Source organism: Salvelinus sp. IW2-2015, linkage group LG31 (assembly GCF_002910315.2).
Source record: "Salvelinus sp. IW2-2015 linkage group LG31, ASM291031v2, whole genome shotgun sequence".
NCBI lineage: Eukaryota > Metazoa > Chordata > Actinopteri > Salmoniformes > Salmonidae > Salvelinus > Salvelinus sp. IW2-2015.
The window spans coordinates 657,293-672,140 of record NC_036870.1 but is presented as its reverse complement, the minus strand read 5'-3'; the positions used below and the strand labels follow the sequence as shown (position 1 = coordinate 672,140).

The 14,848-nt window shown below is 42.4% G+C and overlaps 1 protein-coding gene across 1 annotated transcript in view; it reads right to left on the bottom strand.

Moving 5' to 3' along the window:
• Nucleotides 1–11,306, bottom strand: part of LOC111955447 (ephrin-A3) — a 103,016-nt gene extending 91,710 nt beyond the window's left edge. The window contains exons 1-2 of the mRNA XM_070436408.1: nucleotides 10,738–11,306; nucleotides 10,392–10,625 (exon numbers count right to left, since the gene is read on the bottom strand). The gene's annotated coding sequence lies outside the window, so the exon portion shown is untranslated. The remainder of the gene's footprint in view (nucleotides 1–10,391; nucleotides 10,626–10,737) is intronic.
• Nucleotides 11,307–14,848: the final 3,542 nt, after the last annotated feature.

Below are 14,848 nucleotides of genomic sequence, written 5' to 3'. Positions count from 1 at the left end.
TAAAATACCAACTCCATATTATGGAAAGAACAGCTTAAATAAGCAAAGAGAAACAACAGTCCATCATTACTTTAAGACATGAAGGTCAGTCAATCGGGAAAATTTCAAGAACTTTGAAAGTTCCTTCAAGTGCAGTTGCAAAAACCATCAAGCGCTATGATGAAACTGGCTCTCATGAGGACCGCCACAAGAAAGGTAGCAGAGTTACCTCTGCTGCAGAGGATAAATTAATTAGAGTTAACTGCACCTCAGATTGCAGCCCAAATAAATGCTTCACAGAGTTCAAGTAACAGACACATTTCAACATCTACTGTTCAGAGGAGACTGCGTGAATCAGGCCTTCATGGTTGAATTGCTGCAAAGAAACCACTACTAAAGGACACCAATTAGAAGAAGAGACTTGCTTGGGCCAAGAAACACGAGCAATGGACATTAGAATGGTGAAAATCTGTCCTTTGGTCTGACGAGTCAAAATTTTAGATTTTTGGTTCCAACCGCTGTGTCTTTGTGAGACGCAGTGGTGTAAAGTACTTAAATAAAAACCCTTTAAAGTACTATTTAAGTAGTTTTTGGGGGTATCTGTAATTGATGCAAAGAAACCACTACTAAAGGACACCAATAAGAAGAAGAGACTTGCTTGGGCCAAAAAACACAAGCAAATACAATTTTTATTGGTCACATACACGTGATTAGCAGATGTTGTTGAGGGTGTAGCGAAATGCTTGTGCTTCTAGCTCCGACAGTGCAGTAAATTCTAACAAATGACACAACATGTACCCACTACACACAAATCTAAGTAGGAATTAATTAAGACTACATACATATGGACGAGCAATGTCAGAGCGGAACGGACTAAGGTGCAGTAGAATAGTATAGAATACAGTATATACATATGAGATGAGTTACACAGTATATGCATATGAGATGAGTAATGCAAGATATGTAAACATTTTTAAGTGAATGAGATACTGTGGAATAGTATAGAAACAGTACCGGTATATACATATGAGCTGAGTACTGCAAGATATATGAACATTATTAAGTGACTACGATTCCATAGAATAGTATAGAATACAGTATATACATATGANTATATGAACATTATTAAGTGACTACGATTCCATAGAATAGTATAGAATACAGTATATACATATGAGCTGAGTACTGCAAGATATATGAACATTATAAAGTGACTACGATTCCATAGAATAGTATAGAATACAGTATATACATATGAGATGAGTAATGCCAGATATGTAAACATTATTAAAGTGACTTGTCTTCCATTCCTTAAAGTGGCAAGTTTTTTCTAGTCTATAGCCTCTAATGTGCTAGTGATGGCTGTTTAACAGTAAGAAGATAGAAGCTGTTTTTCAGTCTCTCGGTCCCAGCTTTGATGCACCTGTACAGGCCTCACCTTCTTGATGATAGCGGGGTGAACAGGCAGTGGCTCGGGTGATGGATGTCCTTGACTATCTTTTTGGCCTTCCTGTGACATCGGGTGCTGTAGGTGTCCTGGAGGGCGGGTAGTTTGCCCCCAGTAATGCGTTGGGCAGACCGCACCACCTTCTGCAGAGCCTTGCGGTTGCGTGCGGTGCAAGTTTGTGAGGGTTTTAGGTGACAAGCCAAATTTCTTTAGCCTCCTCAGGTTGAAGAGGCTCTGTTGCGCCTTCTTCGCTACACTGTCTGTGTGGGTGGTCCATTTCAGTTTGTCAGTGATGTGTACACCAAGGAACTTGAAGCTTTCCACCTTCTCCACTGCGGTCCCATCGATGTAGATAGGGGGGTGCACCCTCTAATGTTCCTGAAGTCCACAATCATCTCCTTTGTTTGGTTGACGTTGAGTGAGAGGTTGTTTTCCAGGCACCACATTCCCAGAGCCCTCACCTCCTCCCTATAGGATGTCTTGTCATCATTGGTAATCAAGCCTACTACTGTTGTGTCGTTTGCAAACTTGATGATTGAGTTGGAGGCGTGCTTGGCCACGCAGTCATGGGTGAACAGGGAGTACAGGAGGGGGCTGTGCATGCACCCTTATGGGGCCCCAGTGTTGAGGAACAGCGGAGTGGAGACAATGTTTCCTACCTTCACCACCTGGGGGTGGTCCGTCAGGAAGTCCAGGACCCAGTTGCACAGGGTGGGGTTCAGACCCAGGGCTTCAAGCTTAATGATGAGCTTGAAGGGTACTATGGTGTTGAATGCTGAGCTATAGTCAATAAACAGCATTCTTACATAGGTATTCCTCTTGTCTAGATGGGATAGGGCAGTGTGCAGAGTGATGGCGATTGCATCGTCTGTGGATCTATTGGGGCAAATTGAAGTGGGTCTAGGATGGCAGGTAAGGTAGAGGTGATATGGGCCTTGACTAGTCTCTCAAAGCACTTCATGATGACAGAGGTGAGTGCTACGGGGTGATAGTCATTAAGTTCAGTTACCTTTACCTTCTTGGGTACAGGAACAATGGTGGCCATCTTGAAGCATGTGGGGACAGCCGACTGGGATAGGGAGATTGAATATGTCCGTAAACACACCAGTCAGCTGGTCTGCGCATGCTCTGAGGATTGTGGCTAGGGATGCTGTCTGGGCCGGCAGCCTTCAGAGGGTTAACACATTTAAATGTTTTACTCATGTCCGCCACAGAGAAGGAGAGCCCACAGTCCTTGGTAGCGGGCCGCGTCGGTGGCACTGTGTTATCCTCAAAGCGTGCGAAGAATGTGTTTTGCCTGTCCGGAAGCAAGACGTCGGTCTCGGTGACGTGGCTGGTTTTCCTTTTGTAGTCCGTGATTATCTGTAGTCCCTGCCACATACGTCTTGTGTCTGAGCCGTTTAGCTTGTTTGATTGCCTTGCGGAGTGAATAACTACACTGTTTATATTCTTCCATGTTCCCAGTCGCCTTGCCATGGTTAAATGCAGTGGTTCGCGCTTTCAGTTTCGCGCAAATGCTACCGTCTATCCACGGTTACTGATTAGGGATGTAAGAATATTTTGGAGATGAATACACAACGCAGAGGACGAGAAGTCAATAGAGTATTAACGGTCAGTAGGGAATGATCAATGGAAATAGTGTTTTTTCCAAAACAATATTCCATTAGCAAGGAAGCTATGGATGCTACTAAAGTAGTGATTAAAGATTCTGCTGACATGCTGCTCACACTCTTTTGACAATGAATGGAGCTGCACAGGTCACAGCTGCTCATTGGAGCAAATGGTCAGCTGTGTTGGAGGCTCCTAACATCATCATAGCATGTAATCCAGCTACTCTGATGCTTCCTCCAGATACCACATTACTTGAACATGACTGTTGTGAGTTGGTTTTGGATCAGCTCTCTGATGGGTTTACTAAGAGTCATCTGTTGGAAAACCCTGAGGTTATCTCATACACAGACGGTTCAAGCATTGCGGAGGAGTGTGTGAGGAAGGCACGCTGGGCAGTTACTACAATACTTCAATAGTAGGGGAAGCAGACAGACAAGTAAAAGAGGCGTGGGGAATAACTCCCGAGGTGGGACATGACGTAGTACCAGGACAGTGGGTGATGGTAAAAAAATATATACAACAGACACATTAAATGCCAAAGTGGGAAGGTCTTTATTAAGTTTTGCTCATAATGAGGTCAGCAGTGAACGTCCAGGGAAAATCACGATGGATACATGTCACTCATTGCAAGGTTGTCCATTTTGATGGCCTGGAGAATAAAGAACTGATTGATGAGCAATCGGGGGTCAATCTCGGGTGAAGAAGCATGGTAAGATGATCAGAACCTGATAAGCTTCTATGTTGTACACCGCAGTCAACATATTAGGGATATCTAGGTGAAATGTCCAACGTTTTCCTGAAAATCACAAAAAAATCTATGTGAAATATTCATTTCTCTTGAAACCAGGACATGTTACTTTCACTTTTTTGATTCCTTCGTTACAGGTTATGAGAATCTACCATCTGAAGCTGAAGCTATTTTCTTTGACCCAAGGACTGTACTTGAAATTATATAAGATCACCGGTGAAGTTGTCATTAGAGACGTCCTTATCAACCAGTGGAACGGAAGAAGAATTCCTCACTACCGGCAGACTGTCAGAACATAATTTCTAATAGTTATCTATGTGGGACTGATACCAGTGTGGAAGAGCTGGTCACGTTCAAAGGACTTGGTGAATGATTACCTTGCCAATAGGACGATTGAATATTATTGTCTTGTAGACAATTCTTTTTTTTGTGAGTTTCCTCCTAATACAGGATGTGGTAGGAATCGTAAGGGACATCATCATTACACCTGTTAATACTTATTTTCTATAACTTTGTTTGAAATCTATTTCTTATTGCAACAGCAAGTAAAATATGCCCTTTGTGTTTTATAGAAATGCAAGGTGTTTAATGTGAATCATTTTATGCTTACTGCTAATGTTTTTTATACTTTCTATTTTTTCATGCTTTCTATTGTTTTCTAAAAATACATTTTAAGTATATTTATTTTTTAAATGGTCTAGGGGGGAGTGTAAGAATGTTTTGAAGATAAAAACACAACGCAGAGGACAAGAAGTCAATAGTGTACTAACGGTCAATAGGGAATGATCAATGGAAATAGTGTTTTTTCTGTAATAAGGGATTAATGATCAATGGGTCAGAGACATGGGAGGAATTTCATTCCGGCACTCAAAGCTATATGGCAAGTTCTCATTGGTCCAAATTGTTAATACATTGAACCTGAAATCGGATACTTCTTATTTGGCCTTTGGCCCAGTTTTATTGCAAGGAATACTAATTGGTCAACCACAGGCTAGGGCTGGGTTATAAAGTACATATGTCCCTTTGTTCTGTGGAGAGAATCACAGGAGAGAATCACTGAAGAGAATCACTGAGGATAGGGGAGAATGAACATCTGACTCTCAGCATAATAGCTCCTCTTTGAATAAAACTATTTTTCTCCCTCTGATTTGCTTTGAGGTCTGTGTTATTGAAGAGTAACATCAACTGCTAACAGGGTAGATTTTAATAGTCACAGTGGGTACTACATCTCCTATACACTTCCTTATAAACTCACTCACCGTATCCATGTATGCATCTAGATTATTTTCGCAAGCTACCCGGAACAGGTCCCAGTCCATGTGATCAAAACAATCCTGAAGTGTGGATTCCGATTGGTCAGACCAGCGTTGAATACTTTGAAGCACGAGTACCTCCTGTTTGAGTTTCTGCCTATAGGACAGGAGGAGCAAGATGGAGTCATGGTCAGATTTGCTGAAAGGAGGGTGGAGGAGGGCCTTGTAAGCATTCCGGAAGTTTGGACATTAGACCAGTGGAAATCTGTCCTTTGGTCTGATGAGTCCAAATTTGAGATTTACGGTTCCATCCGCCATGTCTTTGTGAGACACAAAGTGGATGAACGGATTATCTCTGCATGTGTGGTTCCCACCGTGAAGCATGGAGGAGGAGGTGTGATGGTGTGGGGGTGCTTTGCTGGTGACACTGTCAGTGATTTATTTAGAATTCATGGCACACTTAACCAGCATGGCAACCATAGCATTCTGCAGCGATACGCCATCCCATCTGGTTTGCACTTAGTGGGACTATCATTTGTTTTTCAACAGGACAATGACCCAAAACACACCTGATGAGGGCTATTTGACCAAGGAGAGGGATAGAGTACTGCATTAGATAACCTGGCCTCCACAATCACCCGATCTCAACCCAATTGAGATAGTTTGGGATGAGCTGGTTGAGAGAATGCCAAGATTGTGCAAAGCTGTCATCAAGGTAAAGGGTGGCTACTTTGAAGATTCTCAAATATAAAATATATTTTGATTTGTTTAACACTTTTTTGGTTACTACATGATTCCATATGTGTTATTTCATAGTTTTGATGTCTTCACTATTATTCTTCAATGTAGAAAATAGTTTAAAATAAAGAAAAACCCTTGAATGTGAAGGTGTGTCCAAACTTTTGACTGGTATTGTATATATCCCAATTCCCCAGGGCAGTGATTGGGGACATTGCTCTGTGTAGGGTGCCGTCTTTCGGATGGGACGTTAAACAGGTGTCTTGCCTCTTTGTTGACAATAAAGATACCATGGCACTTATTGTAAGAGTAGAGGGGTAAACCCATATCCTTGCTAAATGATGACCATCATGACCACCTAATCAACCCCAGCTTCCAATTGGCTCATTCATCCCCCCTCCTCTCCCCTGTAACTATTCCCCAGGTCTTCGCTGTAAATGAGAATGTATCTTCAGTCAGCTTACCTGGTAAAATAAGAGGTAAATGTGAATTTTTCATCAGAATAAAACCCGTAGCAACCCGGCCTTAGCACAAACAGCTTGGTTTTCATGTGATCCCATTTTTCACAGCTGGATTTCTTTCTGTAGCCATCTGGGCTGAATGCTTCGCTCACGGGTACAACCAACAGCGAGGCCTCATCACCCAGAGTTCAGCCCTGAAAACCCCTGGTCCCTTGCCCTCTGCCCTGGCCTCGGCTCCTCCCTGTTCCCCCTGAGGTAGTATCTAATTCTGAGGCGGGTAAGTGAGGCCTGCAGCAGGACGTGGGACAGCGGGATGCATCCCAAATACCACCTTAATCCCTATATAGTGCACAACTTTTGACCAGGGCCCATAGTGCTTTGTTTACAACTAGTGTACTATATAAGGAACAGGGTGCCATTTGAGATGAACCAACGATGCTGAAGTGGCCTAAAGCCTACGGCCTATAAGGCTTGATCGCTTATCAGTATTCCTGCCATAGCCTCTGTGGATTTGTCTGCTACCTGCAAACTGGGTCAATTTTTGCATTATTTTACAGATTCTTATCTCAATGTGGAGGAGGGGATTTTTTTTAACAAACACACACATCGCCCCACACAGATACACGTATTATCATCGGAATATATTAAAATGAAAATATATTCATATAAGTGTTATATTAAGGTGCTGATGTGCCAAGACCTGATGAATGATTATCCCGTACAATGCCTGGGCGTACTGCTCACGCTGTGCAAGTCACAGAACACACACCAAATGAATAATTAACAATGATAGATAATACGAATACAGAATGTGACACGCACAAACCTGCAAAACCCTCACAACACTTTGAACATGGGCTGGTACTGCTAATGATTCTCTTTTAATATGCCTCCTCTATTGAGATTCAAACTGACATGCATAATTGCTATCGCAACCAGGGCTAGTTGGAATTTGACTAGGTGTTCGTTTGCACTGTTGGTTGGGTACACCAGAGGTGATTGAGATACCTTGAGTATCTCAAGCCTCACATGCCCAGAACTCAAGCCTCACATACCCAGACTGAGTTATATGAAATACTTCAGAATTATCATTCAGATGCATTCAAACTATTGCATAGACGTAATTATCTTTGATATTATCTTTCCATCTGAGTATATGTCCCAAATGGCGCCCTATTCCCTATATATAGTGTACTTTTCACCAGAGCCCTATGGGCCCTGGTCAAAAGTAGTGCACTATAAAGGGAATAGGGTGCAATTTGGGACTACACCTGGGTTTTGGAGGTGAATGAGGAAACAAGAGCAGATGGGGGGGAGGTAATGAGATGCACACAACAACAAAAAAGAAATTGATGGGGACAGGCTGGCCATGAGAGAGTAGAAAAATAAGGGAAAGAGGGAGGTAAATAACCAAGTATGAGCTAGAGAGAGGAGATACAGGAGATAGGCCAGTGTCTGAGGTGAATATAAATGGACAAAATGAAAAGGTGGAAAGAGAAAAATAGAAAGAGAGAGAGAGGGAGAGGGAGAGAGAGAAAGTGAGCAACAGAGGGGTGAGGGGAGAAGATAAAGAATGTGAGAAAGATGGATAACTAATGAGAGGACAAAGGCACCAGATACCCAATCGATCTCTGCTGCAGAGGTATTGAGTTAGAGGTCTGGAGATGTTTACCTACAGTATAGTTACCTATGTAGTAAGATTGTTATGACCAAGGAGAGATAGAAGAAGAATAGGAAGAGATGGGCAGGTTTCTGGGTGGTGTGTGTGTGTGTGTGTGTGTGTGTGTGTGTGTGTGTGTGTGTGTGTGTGTGTGTGTGTGTTGTGTGTGTGTGTGTGCGTGCGTGCGTGCGTGCGTGCGTGCGGTGCGTGGTGCGTGCGTGCGTGCGTGCGTGCGTGCGTGTGCGTTGCGTGTGTTGTGTGTGTGTGTGTTTTGTGTGTGTGTTTGTGCACGCGTGTTTGTTTGGCATGTGTGTGTGGGGGGAGGGGGGGGGGAGCATAGACGGAGTGTGGGTTTCAAGTTTGGGGAAGCAAACTTTCACCATAGAAATTCACCTTTACCACAACGCATTCCATGCATCCTCACAGTTGCAGACTTACGTCAGATAGCCCACTCTTCCTATTTGTGAGGATTAGATTGTCTCGTCATAATTTAGGCTAATAATATAACTCAATCACTGTTCGCAAATAAAATAAATTCAACGCAGCGCATAGTGGCGTAGAGTAGGCTAAACTACAGGCTATATCAGATAGCCGTTTGTTTCTTTGCAGGGAAAAATGTGGCCTTTAATAAACATATTTCATTTAATTCTACTACACTTCATATTACTGGAGATATTAGCAGAATATTTTTGGAATATGACAAAAATGACAGGTGAGCCAGATCAATAAAAACAATGTTTTCTTCAACCATCTAATAGGCCTAAGGAAAAAAGAGAGACGCAAATACAATATGACGTCCATCTAACCCGGAGGGGTAAATGATTGTTCAAGAACTAACTTTCAAGTGTCCTCGACCCAATAATAAAGACAGTGAATACGCACACTCACCTGGGATTAATGCTGAGCGATTAACCCGAAATGTCGGTTATTTTTCATTTTTTTAAAACAACCAATTGACAAGACGTTAGTTCAATTATTTGAATTCCATTTTGTACATTTTTTCTTCTTCTGTGATCTCGATGTGCAGTTTCGGTGGAGATAAATCAGATCAAGCCTGAACTGTGTTATGTTGTAGTTTCAAACAGACAAATATTCTACATATTTTAGCACTGAAAACATGGTAATTAACTACAATGACCATAATCCATTGCGCGCCCACTTACCTTAGTCCAGTCTGACTTGGAATTAAATAATGAAGTAATCAAATAAAACAAATATTTTATTAAAGTAATGTGAATAAATGATAGTTAAATAAGTGATATGCAGTAATGAGCAGTCACTACCATCAGGGGACTTCTATTAATTGTATTAATTGTTACAGCATTCAACCCACATAATGCATAGTGCATTTAATGTCTGAAAAAACTGCGAAACCGACATTTTTTCATAAGCTAACCGAAAACAAACCCACCTCAAAAAGCACTAATCGCTCAGCACTACCGGGGATATGGCTGATACTCTGCTGGTGCCAATAAGATAGGCAGGTGTTCGCTCAATTAAGTTGAGCATTTTGATAACTAAAGACAGATTAGAGTCTTTCCACTGTCTTCAATTTACAGTAATAGCCATTTGCTTTCCAAACTATGTTATTCTGCGATTGTATTTAGAAATACCGCAAAATGCTTGGCTGGGTCTCTCTGCTTTTCATTGACAGTTGCAACTCAAGTATCATCTATTTGGTAATTGCCGTGCCCGCTGCCCAAAATGCGGGCCCTTTCGACTGTAGGCTGTGTGATTTAAAACAACCCACAGCGTTTTTTCTTCAAAAAACTAATGATCCTCTGTGGCCAAATCATGCTTTCTGGTGTAGTAGCCTATTTTGAATGATTTTATTTTGTTTTATGTATAGACATTAGGATAATTAGGCTACATAATTTTGGCAACTTAATTCAATATGAAATAGCTTTCCCCAGCCTTATGGATGCACCACCTATGGGGGGGGGACAAAGAAAGCAGACAACATCCGAATGGATTTCAGTCAGATGGAAAGGATTGAGTGTTTGTGAGAGAGTGAGAGAGGGGGGGGGGTCATAGATGACAGATATGAGTCATTGTGGAGTAAGAGATGGACAGTGACAACTGAGTTGGCCAAATATTAAATATTCATATAGAACACCAGGTACCTGCTTACATGGTGGATAGGGACATTAAGGCAACACAATTGCCTGGTATTGGCTATTGTGTGGTGCGTGTGTGTGTGTGTGTGTGTGTGTGTGTGTGTGTGTGTGTGTGTGTGTGTGTGTGTGTGTGTGTGTGTGTGTGTGTGTGTGTGTGTGTGTGTGTGTGTGTGTGTGTGTTATTGGAAATGAATACAGCATTCATCACACACTTAACAATGATTTATACATACATTCACCTGTAAATTCTCTAAAAAAGTAACATTTAGTTAGGGGATGATCAATTCCTCATACTGACATCTGTCGTCGGTTTAGGTCCATAGCAACAAAGAAAACAAAGATAATAGTGTACTGTATTACACTTGAAGCCTACTTACTGTAAATTTGAGCTGTTCCAATAGACGGCATGTCGGTCGTTGGCTCGCGTCAGGTGCAAGTGTGTAAAGGCGAGCGCTATTAGACAGAGAGAAACCGTTGCGAGAGCCATAATCCCACTGTTCCTCGTTCTTTTTAGGCTACCTTCTTCACTCTCAGTTTCCGCCGTCCCAAACAGTGGGTCTCTCACAACATCCCAGCGGTCAAAACAACGCAGTTGAATAGTTTCCAGCAACCTTTGGGAAGGACAAATATGCGTACTTGGCTTGGTTTACGTGTTTTTCAATTCTAATTCCATTGCGCGAAGAATCCCATTTGGGCATTCTCCCCAATCCTATTTGTGCTTACTTTGGCTGCTGCGCACGTTGAAGTCACCGTGCTTTGAGTAGGCTATTACTTTTATGTTCCCTATTCCTCTCCACTAACCGAAAACAGTAGTGTAATAAGAATAAGTGATAAGGCAAATTAGACTGCCACAACTGACAACTGTAGTCCCATGTTGAGCCGAGAAGACGCTGCGATTCTCCTCAACATATCTCAATACTATATTTTCGTCTTGGTTGGTCAAGCACAGCTGGCATTGAAGTTTTTCAAAATGTGTTCACATTATCCTTCTGTTGGTATTGGGTTCCCGTTTCGTTTCGACGGTAGTCTACTTCGTCATTTTAAATTAGCCTCAGCTCAGACTGTCAGTCGAGACTTTGAGGTGCCTACCTTGCCTTGCTACCCAGACTCCTTGCTCCAGCCAAACGCCACGCCCACGGACGTTAGTTTATTCTCCGCAATGAAAGTATATACGTAAAGTATGCAGCGAACGACAGAGCAGCGGAAGAATTTAGTGGCTAGTTTCTATCTGCCGCCGCTTCCAAACCACCCACGCACTGCGCGCCAGTTTCCTACAATCCCGCCCTCTGATGGACAAGATGCGCTCACTCTGCCCAACCCCGCCACCACTGTGTGTGTGTGTGTGTGTGTGTGTGTGGTTGTGTTGTGGTTGTGTGTGTGTGTGTGTGTGTGTGTGTGTGTGTGTGTGTGTGTGTGTGTGTGTGTGTGTGTGTGATGCGCGCCGTCTGCGTATGATGCGGGCGTGTGTTTAATTTCCAAAATTCAGAGAGATTTTAATTAACCTGTTTAATTCGATGGTGGGTTAAACACTATTAATTTCACTGTTTTAGGCATTACTGTGTTTGATTAACTATGCAAATTCTATAGGCCTATTATAACGGTTATTATCATATCTTGGGTGTAATTTTCATAAGTGGTTTTGGTGATGTGATCTGGGATTTAAGTCTCCCTAATGTGAGTTTCTATAATCTGTCATTGGGAATACTAAATGCTTTGCATCTTGTGATTAGTTCTCACTAAAGTTCAAATTCATTGGAGAAAATGCTATATATATTCTTCCAAAACCACAGTAGGTCTACAGCCCTACTCTCTCCTCCTCGCACCCCTTTTTTCATGCACACACGCTCTCACACACACTCTGACACACACACTCTAACACAAACACTCTCACACACACACACACACACACACACACACACACACACACACACACACACCACACACACAACACACACACACACACACACACACACACACACACACACACACACACACACACACACACACACACAGACACAGTCTATTTTGATCTCGATTCCCTTCACTCACTCTCTCCCTCTCTGTTGTTTTTGTCAGTGATGACCCCTCTTTTGAATGCCTTCCAGGCATGTTGCCTTGGTGACAGGGAAAGGGGGATGAAAGAGAAAGAGAGAGTAGCCTACCAACACTTTCCCCCAACTCTCCCTTTCCTCTGCCTGTTCTTACTATGCCAGATCCCTTGCTACTAGCATTTGTCACCCCTTTGTCACCGCTCACTCAAGAGGAATGCATTGCGTCTCCATGGCATATCCCAGCCATCTCTTCACCAACCCTCTCTTTTTTATAACCTACAACTCATACTGAAAACACTCTCAATGAAGATCAGAAAATATTGAGATTGACGTGTTTAATATTCACATATTCCTATTTGAGTAATAGGAACCACGCAGTAGGCCTTATGCATGTGTATGGGAAGGGTTGGCCTATGTATGAGTGTTAGACTGTGAGTGTCTCAATATGGGCTTTGTACAAACATAGTACGTGAGAGGGAAGCATGGTCTAGTGGATTGCTTCATGTCATCAATAATCAAATGTGTTTAAATTTGATGTTTTGGGACGTGTTGCGGATGTGCACTCTTTTGCCGTTGCTGGGCACTGCATGGTAAACATGTGTAGCCTTACACTATTGGGAAGGTACCTTGTTTACTCTACATGCACAGTGATTCATTCATGATTGTTACCGGTATGGACATATTGATTATTTAGATCATATATTATCATCAATCTACCTCTTTGTCTTCATATATCCTTGTTTTCCTGATAATGATTTACTAACAGAATTCATTAACAGAGAAATATTTTTGATAAATGTTCTGCTCTGTTTCTCTTCGGCGTCATACATTTTCTCCTGTTTCTTTTTTACCACTCTTCTTTTCTCTCTTTGTTTCTTTCATTTCTTATCTCACTTAATAATAATCACATTTGAAATTCAAACACCAAAGACCTACTTTGAATGAAGTGTTCAGATAATTCTGGGTATGAGAATGATCCCAAATAAACACATTTAGTGAGTGTAACCAACCATTATTAATAAGAAAAACAACAATATTTGGTCACGAAGAAACACCTAACAATGATGTGTACAGTTTCAATTCTTGCCATCTATGTCCCTGTCCCTCTCCCCATGTTCAGCGTTGTGTTAGTAAACCACAATGGCATGACCATCACACCCACCTCCCAAGTCTTCCCTGTCCTCTCCCTTTCTCACCCCTACTGCCCGACATGAATTTTCAATTCCTCTGTTTACCTAACCCCACTGTGCCAAAAACAAGTGAGATGGCGAGAGAGACCAAGTGAGAGCCTAGGAGACTATGGTGAGAAAGAAAGAGAGAGAGAGAGAAATTGAAAAAAGAGAAAGTTTAGGGAGGGGGAGAGAAAAAGACGAAGGACACTATAGCGTGTCTGTTATGGTTATTGGTGATCAGGAGGATGGCAGGTCTGAACTCCAGGTGGGCCTTACTGATGTGTGTACCCTTGAGCGTGGTACTTAACCTGATTCGCTCCAGCAAGTACCCAGCTGTACAAATGGCTAATGAGATCGGGAAGATATAGGCCCGGGATAATGGCATCTGCCAAGCAATCAAGAACAATGTTCTGCAATGTCAGGACATGATGAAAAGTGAGAGAGAGAAAGTTAACGAGTGGATAAGAGGTGAACCTTCGGGGAATGAGCTGGGTACTGGTAAATGATCGTGGCGACTGAAAAGGAGGGGAGAATGGAGATGGGGGCGTGCTGTATCTATTAAGAGTGATGACAGACATCATAACAGGTGTGAGACACATGTACAGTAGGCAGAGTTGGGATGTAACGGATTGCATGTAACACTTCTGTTTTCTCAATGACATTCAAATCAGCACTGAAAACAGGCACAAGTTTAAATTTGTTCAACATGGACGAGTCTGACCACAAGTCAGAGACCACTATGATGACACACCAAATGTGTTTGATGGATCGCGGGAAAAGAACCTGAATAGGCTATTGTAGGCTTTTGTAGGCTACAGTCCAAGCTATAGTGAGCACCATAATTAATTGGACAGTGACCATTTTTTTGGTTATTTTGGTCCTGTACTCTAGCACCTGGAGTTTGAAAGGATACAATGACAATAACGGTGAAGTGCAGACTGTCAGCTTTAATTTTAGGGTATTTTCATACATATCGGATGAACCGTTAAGAAATTATAGAAGATTTTGTACATAGCCCCCTCCATTTTCGGTCATCAAAAAACATTGGACAGTTTAACATAATGTAGAATAAAGTAATCATTGTTAATATTTGGTCGCATACCCTTTGCATGCAATGACTGCTTGAAGTCTGCGATGCATCGACATCACCAGACGCTGAGTATCTTCCCTGGTGATGCTCTGCCAGGCCTGTACTGCAGCCATCTTCAGTTCCTGCTTGTTTCGGGGATTTATTGCCTTCAGTCTCCTCTTCAGCATGTAAAATACATGTTCAATGGGATTCAGATCCGGTGATTGACTCGGCCAGTCAAGGATTTTCCACTTTTTGGCCATCAAAAACCCATTCGTTGCTCTAGCAGTATGTTGAGGATCATTGTCTTGTTGCATGATGAAGTGCCGTCCAATGAGTTTGGAGGCATTTGGTTTTATCTGAGCAGATAAATATTTCATTGTTCTACTTCTGTCTGCAGTCACATCATCGATGAAGACAAGTGAGCCTGTTCCACTGGCAGCCGTACAGGCCCAAGCCATAACACCCCCTCCACCATGTTTCACTGGCAGCCGTACAGGCCCAAGCCATAACAACCCCTCCACCATGTTCCACTGGCAGCC